Source organism: Mercenaria mercenaria, chromosome 2, assembly GCF_021730395.1.
Source record: "Mercenaria mercenaria strain notata chromosome 2, MADL_Memer_1, whole genome shotgun sequence".
In the NCBI taxonomy this organism is placed as follows: Eukaryota; Metazoa; Mollusca; class Bivalvia; order Venerida; family Veneridae; genus Mercenaria; species Mercenaria mercenaria.
In genome coordinates, this window is record NC_069362.1 from 114,856,639 (window position 1) to 114,873,665 (window position 17,027).

The following is a 17,027-nucleotide window of genomic DNA, read 5'->3' on the forward strand; positions in this document are numbered from 1 at the left end:
ATCTGTGATCATTATAAATGTGTATATAGATAAAACTTAAACATGTAGACAGTTTATTCAATAAATAAAGTGCGATGCAAGTCTTTGTAATGTGTATATAGAAGCGAAATTAGGATTTGTTTTACCAAGCATGGTACTAAGAGCAAGTAATTTCAGAATTACAATTAACACAAGTAGAAAAAATCAAGCCTGCACAAGAATGCTAATATGTCTCCCTAGTCTGAGCTCTTAACCTGCCGTGGTGCAAATAGATTGTTACATGTGTGTCTGTCTGTTACAGTCTTGTTCACAGCGAGTTGCAATCTAGTAACTTTTCAGTTTGTATGATTTTTAGCTCGACTATTCGAAGAATAAGTAGAGCTATCCTACTCACCACGGCGTCGGCGTCGGTGTCGGCGTCGGCGTCGGCGTCACACCTTGGTTAAGTTTTTCGTACCAGTCCACATTTTGACAAAGTCTTTTGAGATAAAGCTTTGAAACTTTCAACACTTGTTTACCATCATCATGGCCAGTTATAGGCAAGAGCACATAACTCCATCAAGGATTTTGGCTGAATTATGGCCCCTTTTGACTTAGAAATCATGGTTAAGTTTTTCGTACCAGTTCATATTTTGACAAAGTCTTTAAAGATAAAGCTTTGAAACTTTCAACACTTGTTTACCATCACCATGGCCAGTTATAGGCAAGAGTACATAACTCCATCAAGGATTTTGGCTGAATTATGGCCCCTTTCGACTTAGAAATCTTGGTTAAGTTTTTCGTACCAGTTCATATTTAGACAGTCTTTTGAGATAAAGCTTTGAAACTTTCAACACTTGTTAACCATCACCATGTCCAGTTATAGGCAAGAGCACATAACTCCATTAAGGATTTTGGCTGAATTATGGCCCTTTTTGACTTAGAAATCTGGGTTAATATTTCGTACCAGTTCATATTTTGACAAAGTCTTTTGAGATAAAGCTTTGAAACTTTCAACACCTGTTTACCATCACCATGTCCAATTATAGGCAAGAGTACATAACTCCATCAAGGATTTTGGCTGAATTATGGCCCCTTTTGACTTAGAAATCTTGTTTAAGTTTTTCGTACCAGTCATATTTTGTAAAGTGTTTGACATATGGCTTTGAAACTTTTATCACTTGTTTAGTATAATAGTCTCTATCTGTAGGAAAGAGAACGTAACTCTGTCATCTATTTGGCTGAATTATGGCCTTTTTGGACTTTGAAATTGGTCTGTTTCATACAAGTCCATGTTTTGTCAAAACTATTTGACATATGGCTTTTAAACTTCGAACACTTGTTAATCATTATGATTTTCATCTGTAGGCAAGAGTACATAACTATTTTGAACAAATCATGGCCCTTTTTGGACTTTGAAATTGGATCATATAGCCATTTAGTGCAAGACTTATCGAAATCAAAGTAATACAGGAACATTGTTTGTCTCATCTATTTATTTCTTTTGTCTGAATATCCGTGGAAATATTTTGACCCCATTCTTCAATCAATTCTTCGAATAGTCGAGCGCGCTGTCATCAGACAGCTCTTGTTAGCTCACATGAGCACAATGTGAGCTGATGTGATCACCCTCAGTCTGTCATTGTGCTTCTCGACAATTTGCCTGTTAACACCATAGTAGACAGTCTTTTTATACGCCCGAAGGGACGTACTATGTTATGGTCTCGGTGTCCGTCTGTCCGTCCGTCCGTTAGCAATTTCGTGTTCGCTCTGTAACTCTTGAACCCCTTGAAGGATTTCAAAGAAACTTGACACAAATGTTTACCACACTGAGATGACGTGCAGAGCGCATGTTTTAGGTGTCTCATTTCAAGGTCAAGGTCACACTTAGGGGTCAAAGGTCATATGAGTATGTTTCGTGTCCGCTCTGTAACTCTTGAACTGCTTGAAGGATTTAAAAAAAAAACTTGGTATAAATGTTCACCACACTGAGACGACGTGCAGAGCGTTTGTTTCGGGTGACTGGCTTCAAGGTCAAGGTCATAAGTAGGAGTGAAAGGTCATATATGACTTTGCTGTGTCCGCTCTGTAACTCTTGAACTGCTTGAAGGATTTCAAAGAAACTTGGCACAAATGTTCACCACACTGAGGCGACGTGCAGAGCGCATGTTTTGGATGACTCGCTTCAAGGTCAAGGTCACACTTAGGGGTCAAAGGTCATATATGACTTTGCTTTGTGTATATTGCTATGCATTGCAGTGCTCTTATTTTTATTTGGCAGATCCCTTTTTGTTCTCTTACAAACTTTTTTTTAATTACTTCCCTTTTTTGTTACTATAAATAGCTTATTTTGAAACTTTTTTATTATTGGCAGTAGGGAAAAACCGAGACCACTTTTCTGTGGTACAACATGGATGGTACATCCAATTTTTAGATGTATTTTGACATAACTTTACCTGGTAAGAATTTTTTTTTGGACTTAGAATTTTTATTTTTGGAATTTTTAGCTCACCTGTCACATAGTGACAAGGTGAGCTTTTGTGATCACCCTTCGTCCGTCGTCTGTACGTGCGTGCGTCCGTCCGTCCGTCAACAATTTCTTGTCTGCGCGATAGTGGTTTCATTTATGATTTTATTTTAACCCAACTTGCACATAACTTGTATCTCGGTTCCTTTCTTGAACTGGCCAGATCCCATTATGAGTTCCAGAGTTATGGCCCCTGAAAGGGCCAGAATTAGCTATTTTGACTTTGTCTGCACTATAGCAACTTCATTTATGATTTTATTTTAACCAAACTTGCACACAACTTGTATCACCATAAGATCTTGGTTCCTTTCTTGAACTGGCGAGATTCAATTATGGATTCCAGAGTTATGGCCCCTGATACGGCCAGAATTAGCTATTTTGACCTTGTCTGCACAAAAGCAGCTTCATTTATGATTTGAATTTAATCAAACTTGCACAAAACTTGTGTCACCATAAGATCTCGGTTCCTTTCTTGAACCGGCCGGATCCCATTATGGGTTCCAGAGTTATGGCCCCTGAAAGGGCCAAAATTAGCTATTTTGACCTTGTCTGCACAATAGCAGCTTCATTTATGATTTGAATTTAACCAAACTTACACACAAATTGTATCACCACAAGATCTTGCTTCCTTTTTTGAACTGGCGAGATTCCATCATGGGTTCCTGAGTTATGGCCCCTTAAAGGTCCAAAATTGGCTATTTTGACTTTTGCAGCCATATAGAGACTTCATTTATGGTTTTAATTTGATACAAACTTCCAAAATATCTTCAACAACAATAAATCTTGGATTCCATGATAAATCAGATCCAATCATAGGTTCCAGAGTTATTTTATATCTGATTACCTCCCCTGATTGTAATCAAAATGGATTTATATCAGTTAGTACTTATAGGACTTATTTGAAATTTCATTATTGTTATTAGTTGGACTGAGACAATCAGGGTAGATAACTATGGACTGATTTTATGTCAAATTACCTCCCTTTATTTCAAATTAAAATGGGTATATCTCCATAACTAAGGAAGATACTGATCTGAAATTTCATTTATGTCAACAGATTTATTTGGCAGATCCTTCTTTTGTTCACTTACAATATTTTTTTTTAATTAATTTCCTTTTATGTTACTATAAATAGCTTATTTTAGTAACTTTTTTATTATTGGCCGTATGGAAAAACCGAGACCACTTTTCTGTGGTACAACATGGATGGTACCTCCAATTTTTAGGTGTATTTTGACATATCTATACCTTGTAAGATTTTTTTTCCTTTTTGGTTAAATTTCTTCCCTTTGTTGTTCCTGTCCTTTCGACTGAGATATGTTTTCTGAGGACCTTCTTGTCCTCAAGTGCAATGATAACAGGTGAGCGATATAGGGCCATCATGGCCCTCTTGTTCTTTTTGTTGTTCCTGTCCTTTGGGCTTCAACAGTCAAGTTCTTGAAATTTTACTCCCATCCTCTGCTGTAACCCTTCGGGCGTATATTGCCCTGCTTGGCGGCGCTCTTGTTTTTAAATGTTAAAGGGACAAGTTGAAGTCTGATCGATTCCCGATTGAGGCAGTGCCTTATTTCATATTATGTCTTATGTAATGACTTGGCAACTTTTTATGCTTGAAAAAGACCCCCGGTGCCCCTTCTTGCATTATCCTATGTACGGGCGGGCAACTGGTTGGAACCACCAACCTGTGTAGTTATCCAAGGAGTATGTTATGTATTTCATGTGCACGCGATTGTTAAAAAAGAGTATGAGAGGTTTCAAAGATTGAAAGTATTATATTTGCCTTTCGTAACATACTGATTGACTGCCAATAGTCTGTTTTGTAAAAACAAAAAATAACAAAAATGTACACAAAGTTTATTATAGCTGTGTGTCAAGTACTCCATGTAACAAAAAAAGATAAATATGTATTTTATTATTTCAAAGGAGCAACAATTGGTAATGTTTATATGTCTCTTTTTACTTTAAATTTGAAAAATAAACAAACATGTTTCATTACACTGTTACATCTAAGACTTTCCGGAGAAAAAGACATTTAATGTGTGTGGAAATACTTGCTTTCCTTGTATAATATATAATGAGGTCTATTTCCTTTAAAATGAGCAGTGCCATGAGAAACCCAACATAGTGGCTTTGTGACCAACATGGATCCAGACCAGCCTGCGCATCCGCGCAGTCTGGTCAGGATCAATGTTGTTCGCTAATGGTTTCTCTAATTGAAATAAGCTTTGAATGCGAACAGCATGGACCCTCACCAGACTGCGCGGATGCGCAGGCTGGTCTGGATCCATGCTGGTCGCAAAGCCACTATGTTGGTTTTCTCATGGCGCGGCTCAAATGTCAAACTACTTTTAAAATACAATACTTCTTTATGTTTAATATGTGTTTTCGTCTAATACATTTCGCCGAAGAAAGTGTTACGAAACATGCTCATATGTTTGCAAACTCATATTGAAATATTTTATCGTGATCAACTATTAATGGTGCCTTTTAAGGTAACACGTGCACAACCTAGATAAATATTTTAAACACACAAAAGATATAATAAAAAAACTTGATGAAATATATTTTAATTCTTTTTTACAAATAAGGTAATTTGTAATCGAAGTACGCCTTATAAAAAACAAAATTATATATCTTTTCTTGTTCTATACGTATATTCTAAAGAGCAACAGTGTACAAAGTGTGAAATTACAAATTCGAGAAACCATGGATGGAAGAAGTCCTTGCTTTTATTGAAAAATAATTTTAAATGTGTTCCCTTGATCAAGTGTTTAAAGCAAAATCAATTCACATGGCATCATTGGCATGGTTAAAGGGACAAACCCAAAGAAAATTTTAAGATATCAGGAAAAAATTGCTACATGTATATTTCTTAAGAAGGTTTTGGAACTTAATAACTGACAGATTATATGTTATGAAGTCGCTTAGGAATAAGTTGTTTTTACTAAATGATCCGTTCAAAATAGAAAAGCGTTCTATTTATTCGTCAACATGGTAAGAAACTAAAAAGAAAGTGTTTTATTGCCGGGCCAAGCGGGATCAATTCCCGACTAAGACTTCCTAATTCGGCAGACAAGGAAGGAATTCATGGTCAAGATATCCGGTTTTGAGCTCATAAGGAGCTTATTAGAGAACTTTTCTATTTGTACTATTACTTAAACATCTAGACTATGATATATCTTTTTACATTTTTATGATGGAATGTAATGAACTGAGCCAGTCTATATCCTATGTCCAATATCATATGATAATTTTAATATCATTCTCCTGTGAATAGACTGGCTTTTGTCTCTATGAAATTGAGTTCTCAAAAGGGGGGGGGGGGGGGGGAATGTAGAAATATATTTATAATCAGTCTAGTGGCTAGTCTATCAAACATCTTGAGACCTGTTATACAAGTTTTTTCAAACGTTGCAATATTTCATACTGAACATTGTTTTTCACAAAATAAAAATTGTGTGTTCAATGTTTAATTTTCGAAATAGTTGTTCTATGGTATTAAGTATTTGTCGATAAAAATATTGATACTAAAAATATAATCAACTAGAGCTGCTTTTGAGAAAAGCGTATGTCTCCCACAACTGCCTAATCATATGAATAGTAAAAAAGTACACTTCAGGAGTAAGTTTTGGTTCAGAAAAGTACACTTGATGAGTAAGTTTTGGTTCAGTAATTCAAGGGCCACTCGGTTCAGTAAGTTTTGGTTTAATGATTCGAGGGCAGGAAGTAGCTTGCAATGTGTTTAGAGGCGTATATTAACCACGTAAAGTGGTCTCTAATTGAAGACTTTCGTATTTCTATTCTATGATTCCGGCCAAAATGAAAATGGAATGGTGCATTTTAACCCTTAGCCTGCTAAATGTCTAAAATGGACTGGCCCATCTTTCAATTTGGACAATATCATTAACAGTAAAAAGGGGTGTTTACCAAAAAGGTACTGACTGAATGGCGAACAGTGTATACCATGATCAGAATGCACGGATGTGCAGGCTGATCTTTGTCTGCACTGGTCGCAAAGGCAGAATCACTTGCCGCCAGCAGGCTAAGGGTTAAGTGAGAAATACGCGTGAATTACCATAGAACATGGTCTTGAAAAATAAAAATAAACCATTGCCGAAATGTTGGTAAACGATTTCAAAGAGTGAAAAGGGCCAACAAGTAATGGTCTACAGGGATCTTTCTTGCTGTTTTATGATAGGCCTTAAAGGTGTCATTAAACCATTATGAATGAAATTCAGTTGAATCCCTATGACCTCGACACGCATACATTGGAACCTGTCATACTGATTAGCACGAACCAATGAAATCCACTATCAATATTTGTTTTTGAATATTTGGTATTTTTATTGAATAAAATAAATGTCCTATTTTGAATATTTTTTCGACAAATATAGTAGCTCAGTCTTCTTATAATCTGGTTTTCAGAATCAGACTGTTTAGAAATAAAACATAACCGCCCTCGCGCACCAAGTGGCCCGTATCAAATCACACTTTGGAAATCAAAGAAAACATTGACAGTGTACTGTGAAATGGTAAATGGAGGCGAAGGCTGGACGGTATGTATACATTGGTGCTCGTGTCCTACAGCAAAATCTTTTAGGGTTTTAGATATGCTTATAAAACATTTTACAAATGATTCTAGATACATATTATTATGTTTTTACTTATTTCTGTAAAAATAATTTCTCTGCTTTTTCCAGCAATAATGAAAGAAAATACCAAGTTTTACATACTACACTGGAAAAACAAATTAATCTATTCAAAAGATTATTTTCTATATACAGAATTCAGCAGTGTGTAAATGACGTCACAAACACACTAAAATGGCTGCCTCTGTGATCAGCCATTTTCTTAAATTTCAACCTGTCGTATCTTTTTCAATAGTAGTCCGAATTTAAAGATTCTTTCAGCGTTATGAAAGGCTTCAGGTTGGCTGCCATATAAAATTAACTTATTGTCAGGCTTTCCTTGCCCTTTAATCATAGGCTCCCCGCAACTGGTTTTCATAAAGATTTGCATTATGGGTATTTATATAATATTGATACCCATAATGGGATACTTTATTTTGACCCATTGTCAGTTCACATCAAGGTGAAGGTCACACGGTTAATTCGAACAGTTTACTTTTATCTGCAGTTTTTAAACTTGTCTAGTCGCTTTTAATTGCAAGTATTTCAGATCTGGTTTAAAGGTGCAGACGATTTTTTATTTGCAGGTATTTCAGAACCGGGTAAATGGTATAGTGAATTTTAATCGAAACTTCTCCGAATACGAAAATGGGTTTGGAGATATCAATGGCGAATTCTGGCTAGGTAAGTCTTGTTTAAAAATGAATCGCTGAATCCGCGCGAAAAATTCAACATTTGCTTTTTAGAAATCTATACCGGAAAGTCAGAATATGTGTAAAAACTCATTTCATAATAGATCTGAAGCTAAATTGAGGTCGACTGACACACACTTCACTCCAGATCAAAATATTTCAGCTTAAACAAGATAGTGTAATTGTCGATTGTCCATAGTAATACATGTAAAAAGATACAACACAATGTTAGTATGCCTCAGTTGTCAAATATCCTTTCACACAAGACCACTCCCCATCCACAGTCATGCTCACTTTGACCAAGGCGGACAATGCTTATTTTACAAGGCAGTCTGAAAGACAGCTAATTCCCCGCCACTACTATGGATAGTGAAAGGGTAAACCTTTGATTTTAGCTGTGACCTTGACCTTGAACTGACATGGCTGACTGATGAATTCTGCACAACGTCTTGATGAGGTGATCATTTGACCTAAGTTTCATGAAAATTCTTCAAGGGGTTTAGGAGATACAGAGCTGAAACCTTTGACCTTCAGTTGTGACCTTGACCTTGAGTTGACATGGCTGACTCATGAGTTCTTGATGAGGTGATCATTTGACCCAAGTTTGATGAAAATCATTCAAGGGGTTTAGGAGATACAGAGTGGAAATAAAATGGAAGGCTCAAACCTTCGACCCTTAGTTGTGACCTTGACCTTGAGCTGGCATGGTTGACTCATAATTTCTGCACATCGTTTTGATGAGGTAATCATTTTACCCAAGTTCAAAAATTCCTTCAAGGGGTCTAGAAGATATAGAGCGGACACGAAATGGAAGGCTAAAACATTTGACCTTCAGTTGTGACCTTGACCTTGAGCCGACATGGCTGACTCATAAGTTCTGCACATCGCCTTGATGAGGTGATTGTTTGACCCAAGTTTGATGAAAATCCTTCAAGGAGTTTAGGAGATATAGAGCGGACACAAAATAGAAGGCTCAAACCTTTGACCTTGAGTTGTGACCTTGACCTTGAGCCGACAAGGTTGACCTATAGGTTCTGCACATCGTCTTGATAAGGTGATCATTTGACCCAAGTTTCATGAAAATCCTTCAAGGAGTTTAGAAGATTTAGAGCGGACACAAAATGGAAGGCTCAAAACATTTGACCCTAAGTTGTGACCTTGACCTTGAGCCGGCATGGCTGACTCATGGGTTCTGCACATCGTCTTGAAGAGGTGATCATTTGACCCAAGTTTTATAAAATTCCTTCAAGGGGTTTATGAGATATAGAGCGGACACAAAATGGCAGGCTCAAACCTTTGACCTTCAGTTGTGACCTTGACCTTGAACCGACAAGGCTGACTTATGGGTTCTGCACATCGTCTTGATGAGGTGATCATTTGACCCAAGTTTCATGAAAATCCTTCAAGGGGTTTAGGAGATATGGACCGGACACGATTTTGTTACGGACGGAAGGACGGACGCAGACCATTCCTATAATCTCTCCGCCACGGCGGGGGATTAAAAATGAAATACCGTTTAATACCGAGATAAACAATTGGTTCATATTATTTCTGTTACATTCGAATTTCTGCAAATTTGCACCATTAAAAAAGATTAGCAAGTTAAACGGTTATATGTAATACATCTAGGCAATAGCTGCCCTTGGCAACAATGTGGCCCCTGCTATATCGCGAAAATAGTTCTGAATTCCTCACAGATACCAAGGGAATTACTGTCTAGTATTACTAGTATTACATTATACATTGACGTCATGGTATTTTTTGAATAGTCAAAGTTATTATCCATAGGTAGGTAGTGGGGAAGACACATTAGAAGAACGAACTGTTGCTAGACCGAGGACAACAGTTCTAGATGATGCACACAAATGCAGTTCGGAACGTATAGATTTTATTTCCTTAAAACAGCAATGAAACAAGTTGATATGCCCTACCCACACCAAATACCAACTTAGTGTGACTAACCACTACGACAGGATGTAACCTGTTGCATTTCAAGGACGACATTTCTTGTATTCTTGTCAGTTTTACAGCATTTGCAGGAAGCTATCCACCAATTAAAACAAACTTTTACAAATAATATAAACTAAAATTTATATAATATTGTAGAGACAGAAGCAATAAATGACCATTTTTAACAAATTCAGGGGCAATAACTCGTTTCACGTATGAGTCAATATAAATGCACTAAATATCAATTCAATGCTATTCTAGGTTACCAAGATATGACTGAGACTGGACAGACGGACTGATGGACTGAAACATAGACAATGCAAAAATCTATATCTCTCCCCTTTTTGTGGGGGATAATAACTGATTATTAGTTATTTTCTTAACAATTTATGGTCGTTTTAATGGTCGCAAATTTTTTAACCGGCGAAGTTGTTTAGCAGAACTGTTGACAAAACTAAAGATGATTCAATAAAAGTCGAAAACAAAATCTTTTTTTATCTTGTTTGATTGCGTTCTATGTTTCCATAGATGTTATTGTGGGCACTCCTAAATGAAAACCATAAATGTATAAACTCTTGAAAAATGCTCAATGTGTAAAGCACATTACAATTTTACGCCAAGAGAGACCATTTAATATTCAATGTTGTAATATCAAAGTATTGTTAATGACATTACAGGAAGTCTCAAGGGTGAACCACATTCATCTGGCTTCGCGGCCTCCAATCTTAAAGAGTTTTCTACGTTTGACAAAGATAATGACAAAGTATCTAACAGAAACTGTGCGGAAGAAAATTATGGCGGCTGGTGGTATGACGACAACGACTGCGGACGTGTAAACTTGAACGGTGCTTACATCGATGATGAACAGGCTGACTCCAACGTTGATAATTCTCCTGGATTTAAGTATTTCAAGAATTTTCTGACAGCCTCCAAAATGATGCTACGGAGAAGTATTAAACCTGAAAAATAGATGTTAATTGTAAAAATCATTAATGAATGCTATCTAAGGTTTTATCCGGTATGTAAGCTTTAAAAACCGGCTGTATCTTTTAGACAATTTTATGTTAAACAAACTACACCAGTTTTTAAAACCATACTGCCTTTGTTTCACTTTTTACTATTAACATATCTGCGATTGTTTTGTCAATTTTACCAAACTTAATGTTAAAAAGACCTAAGAGTAGTTAAATATATATTTCAAACTAAATGCGTCTTGTGACACGTCGAATGTTTTGAAACAGGGAAACAAAAAACTTCCGTCAGTGTGAAAATTATTAAATTTTGATTCAGTGGTCAAACCATGTAATTGCATCGAGTTTTAAATTAAGAAAAACAATGTTTTCTGTAAAATTTTGCATTATAAGGTATAAAATCTAAAATTTCATTACAGGGATTTCTGTTGTATTGTAAAACGTAATTACCTCAGGTAGTATTTATTTATGATTATTAACAACTGTCAAGATTTCTGTGTTTTAAGGTACTGGACTCGCAATAACAATTGGCATTTTCGTTGGACTGTGTTATCTTTCTTCAAAAGTCATTTACTCGAATGACCGAAAGATGCTAAAGTAAGATGGAACAAATGAGCCACACCATGTTAAAACCAACAAAATGCATCCGCGCAGTCTGGTCAGAATACATGCTGTTCGGTAACGGATAGGCTTTGAAAGCGAACAGTATGGATCCTGACCAGACTGCGCGGATGCAGGTTGGTCTGGATCCACGCTGGTCGCAAATGCACTAAGTTGGTTTTCTCATGGTACGGCTCAAATAATCGTATGAGTATAGCCTATTGATACAACGGGTCCATTATATTAAAGCAACTCGTTCTACCCAATACTAGTATGTTTTGACCAGCAATAAATCATTTGAAGGGCAAAAGTCATTTTATGCGATGATCGGTACTACAAAGTTATTTGAGATTATGGACGTTTTCTTTTTATCTTCGTAAATTTCAAAACAAAGGAATGACTCGATGAGTTATCCATCACTGCTACATTTACAATTAATGAAAGAAATTTACCTTCTGTAAGGGTCTATATTATCAGATATATCAAATAAATATCATATTTCATTAAGACCTCACCAAATTAAAAAGTTGTTCATCGGATTTGCCGCTCGTATATTTTCAGAAACACAAAAAAAATAGTTTTTGTTGTTTTTGTCTTGCGCTCGCCACATTGAAAAAAAATCAATCCAAAATATTTTGGTGCGCTACATTTTACGGTCGTAAAAGTGTATAAATGGTTATAATTCCAGTCCAGATTGTTCTCAAAAGGCTTTTAATCAAAATAAATACTACGCACACATCGTCTATAATAAATCATAACACTTATATTTAGTTGCATTAAAGTTATTTCCCCTTTATGCAGTTACTCCATTTTCTTTAAATGTTTACCAAATTACATGCTACAAAAATGGATTTATTTCATTGAAAACTGGATGAAGAAAAACATACTAATTTATTTGATAACATCAACCTACATTATTTTGGTAAGGGTAAATACTTATTGATACATGTCACTTATCTGTTTTCTGTTTTTCCTGTCCAAATGATCAGCATTTGCATACGAAAGTTGGTAGGGTAAGGCATATACATTATGAGTTGTTTTCAGAACAGTTTCGATTTTCAAATTTTCCAATCATTTAGTAGACTAATGTTAATGCACGTTAATTTCAATTTCAGACCTTAATTGAGACTTTGTTTCTACAAATTTAATATGTTATGAAAGTTTAAAGTTAGAAATAGTGCTGTACATAAGACATCATGCGCGACTTTTCTGAATCAGAGCTTTGCCAGTAAAGGGGGCATAATAGTCAGAAGCTTTGAAAGTAACAGAGTTATTTATCATTATATAAAACTTAATTAAAAATATTCTGTTTTATAAAGGGGCATAACTCTGTCTAGCCTTAAGAGTATTGTTTCTCTTGATGTAGACTTTGACAGTAAATAACTATTCTAAGTTTCAAATCAGAAGCTTTAATAGATCTAGTAACACTCACAGAGATATTTGATATATCAAAAACTTTGTAAAGTCAGCTAAAAAATGCCACATTTTCATAGCAGTAGATATTCAAATCACGTATATATGTGATAAGTATGGTGTAAGGTTATGCATTGTCGTTTATTACATATTTTCTAAGAGCATTTTCAAAAGCATGCATTATTTGATTACAGTGTACTGTACGACAATGTTATTACTTTTTTCACGAGTTTGTTTTATTGTGCGTTTGCAGGTCAGATTTTCTCAATCCCTGGGGACTTACTTTTTTATTTAAAAGGGCTATATATTATATGTTAAGGTTTTTATTAGTCAGTCAGAGCCAAATGAAGACAAATATATTTCTTCACTCTTCGCTCGCTCCTGATTTTCTCAAAAACCAAAACAAAAATTAAATTATTTTTTCGCTCGCCGCCTCAATTTTTTCAGAAAAAAATCCGATGAACAACTTATCAATTTGGTGTGGCCTAAAAGGTATATCACGCTCAGTGTAAGAGTTGTGATGCACGTATCTTCTCTAGAATAATGATGATAATAATACAAAATAAACCAGCATAAACCTCCAGTAAGTAAATATAAAAAATGAGTCTTGTAATAGAGTAAAATTGGCATAAAGTGGTTCATTGACGTCCTTTAATTTCGTGGAAACCAGTAGGCTAAATTTTAATTAGACTAGTTGTCTTTCGACCAAACGTCGTGCATCGCTAATGTATATAATTGAGTAAATGGTACTTACCAATTTAAACTTAACTGTCAAATTTCTTGACTAATTAGCTGTTTGTTTTTGTGCACTAATGGATTTGTTTTTCTTTTTCATTCGGATGGCTTCCCTTTTTATTCAGATGATATCTGCTATTTTCAAAAAATACAAAGAAAAATTTCTTGCTGAGCTTTAGTTTTTAATTTTGCGATATTAGTCTTTTTGTCTCCACAACATAATCACTATACGTATAGGACAAAGGTGATTACACACGTGCAAGCTGAATATAGAGTTACAGTAAACAAATCAGCAGTTTATTAAAAATTTACTCGTACTAAGTAAATACATGTAGAAAAATATATCTTGCGCTTATATTTTGACCAGTACTAATCTGGCATTTTCTTTTGAATAAATTTTGGTACGTTAATTTGTCTTTTCAATATATTGTACACAATGACAAAATTGATAAATTTTAAAATAAGTTCCTATCAGTTAAAATGTTTGAAGATCATGACATTATATACATCCGTAAGAAGGTGATATTTTTGCTGAAATGTAAGAAAGGCAACTGACATACTTAGGTTACGTTGCTAAAATTGTTATGTTGTCATGTCTTAGAATGGCATCGTTTAACCATTGTTTTACATACATGACAAAGGGGCACGCCTTAAGATCTATGTCATTTGAGCCGCGCCATGAGAAAACCAACATAGTGCAATTGCGACCAGCATGGATCCGCGCAGTCTGGTCAGGATCCATGCTGTTCGCTTTCAAAGCTTATTGCAATTAGAGAAACTGTTAGCGAACAGCATTGATCCTGACCAGACTGCGCGGATGCGCAGGCTTGTCTGGATCCATGCTTGTCGCAATTGCGCAATGTTAATTTTATCATGGCGCGGCTTATTTATTAAAAAAAAATCTTCATTGTTTACTTGGATATCACGCTGTAAAAAATTATTCAAACTAACAGAATTCATCTATAGTTCACAGATAACTCCAAATGAACAAATGGAACTGATAAATTATTACATAGTTTGAAATTATATTTACATACCTGTTCTTAATGTACAAAAGTTCACTGTAAATGTATCCAGTTAATACAAATAAACTTCTTTTGTCGCAAAAGAAAGCATCTTTTCTGCGCACAGAGTCTGAAGGCGTGACCTAAGAGTCAAATACGGACAATACTCTATATTCGAGTTATAATTCGTCTGGAATTAAAATACAATTGTTTATCAGTTTGTTTGGACAGAAATGAATAACTAGTTGTTTTGAGGCGTTGTCCCTATTTTCAGTCTACACTTGTTTGTAGCATTATGTATTATTTATCTATTACTATTGTGATTTTGTGTCATTTTTTTTAAGTTTTGGTTTCATATCAGAGGTGTTCTGTTAATAATGCATAGGTTCGTTAAAACCATGCAGTATATCAATTTATTACGTTTGACCTCGTGGGAGTGAAATAATGCCATTGCATAAATTTGGTAATACTTGATGTTGACGTTGTTTAAAGTATGGGAGACTTTGGTCGAATTGACTTGGTCTATAAGTAAAGAAAGAAGAGAATTTGATGTTTCAACAGGAAGAGCTTACATGCGATAAAAGGAATGTTATTTTTGTGTCTTTAACTCCTTAAGTAAAACTGATAAAATGCTCGGCAGAACCTCGCATTTTATAATTTTATTAAACGCGTTTAATAAGTTCAATATGAAAAGACATTCATTTAATATTAATCCCCTATTTAAACAATTTTATGTCAAGAGTGAACACTAGTGCGTGACAAAAGTAAATATCTGTGTCGGATATTCAGAACAATTTCATACTTTTTGCTACAGCTCGTGCTAATGACAACTTTTCGTTCGAGTTAAGTCTCCTATTGTGTAACAATCATCAGTTTTTAGAATTATTTCAGGGATGTGTTCGATGTCTTCTTGGTTGTTAAAGTTTCTTGACGACCAAAACCTTAAGCTGTGCGAATTAAATGATGCTTCCTTCCTGTAAATAATTCTATTTTTAAAGCATTTGGCCCATCCTGCAAATCCAATACTCCTGTTTGAAGATGTATTGTGACTTCAACTAAAGTAATGACCTACCTCCAATATACGCTAACTTGTCATTAGCACGAGCTGTAGCAAAAAGTATGAAATTGTTCTGAAGTAAAGAAGGATATGTTTGCGTATGCGTGTCTAAACATGGTTTCCTTACTATGACCCAAAAAAGATTCTATTTGCCATGAAAAAATCCGAATCGCCCGTGTATTTCCAAATAATTACAATCCTTAAATTTGTATTTTGCATGTGAATGCACAGGCCCACAGTTAGAGGATTTTACCGTGCTCCAACGATCCCTACTCATCAGATTTGTCCTCTCCTCTGTGACTTATTTCTCTTTGTAAGACTGAAAACTCTTATCTTGGAAAGGAAATGCTATATCTAACATAATTTTAAGGGTATAGGGGAATCACATAGACAATTGATTAGGCGTAAAAAAAATTGTTTGTTTCCGGTATCCCGACCTACGCTAAATTTTTGGCCCGACCCTAAATGTTTTATGGCCTTGGAGAATATTTTTTCAACTTTTTAACAAAAAGTTACAAAACTGCACTTTTTATGCTTTAAACATGGCCAGTGATGTTAGAAAACAACTTACTGATGCGCTAAAGGCATAACCCCCTTAATTGTATTGATTTTTTGACACAAAAATAATTTCCGAAAAGTCTCCCTTAATTTCTCGTGGCACGGCTCATTTCTTAAGCCATAAAAAAAATTCCAAAAAAAAAAAATTCCGACCTACCTACCCTAATTTTTTTGAGCATTTTACCGGAAACAAAGAATTTTTTTAGGCCTTATAGTATTCTAGTACCAGTTCCAATCGCATTATTTACAGAGCACTCATCATATTAATATTGTATTTTTATATTTCTTGTGTTATTGTATTTTTACTTCTCTTTTCGTAGTGTAGGTACATAAATTTAAATTTCTAAGTCAAGCTTAAAACGTTATGTTTTGTTACAATAGAAATACTTGATACAGGAATAATTACCATTTGAAAAATAAAGGCAACATGGAGAACTCTTGAATTGACAGTCTTTGAATGATTATGGACATAGGTTATAGCAGATATCAAATGCATTTTATCAAAATGGTCATTGTGTTGACATATCGAAGAATTATTTTTTGAAAAGTAAACTAATAGAACTGAAGCTATGCGTAATCACTTGTTAGAAAAAGCTACAATTTGATTTTTCTTTGACTTTTAATAATGGCATAGCGAATCACTGTAAATTAATCTCAACATTCTCCATAGTTGACATGATGTTTTTCGCAGTCACAATATTCAATGTTATCCCCAAGTACTTGGCCACATTCCATCGACTACTTCAAACAGTGCTTTAGAATCCACAGAATCATCCTTTAAAATTATAGTCAAAGGAATAAAAAAGTACATTCTGCTCCGGTATCCGGTCATTTTGAGCTGGAACAACTGATAGGTATAGACCTTCCTGTTTTGAGATCATTCGTAATGGATAGAAAACAAGACCGCTTTTCCATTGTCGCGTGGTTGTTCTGT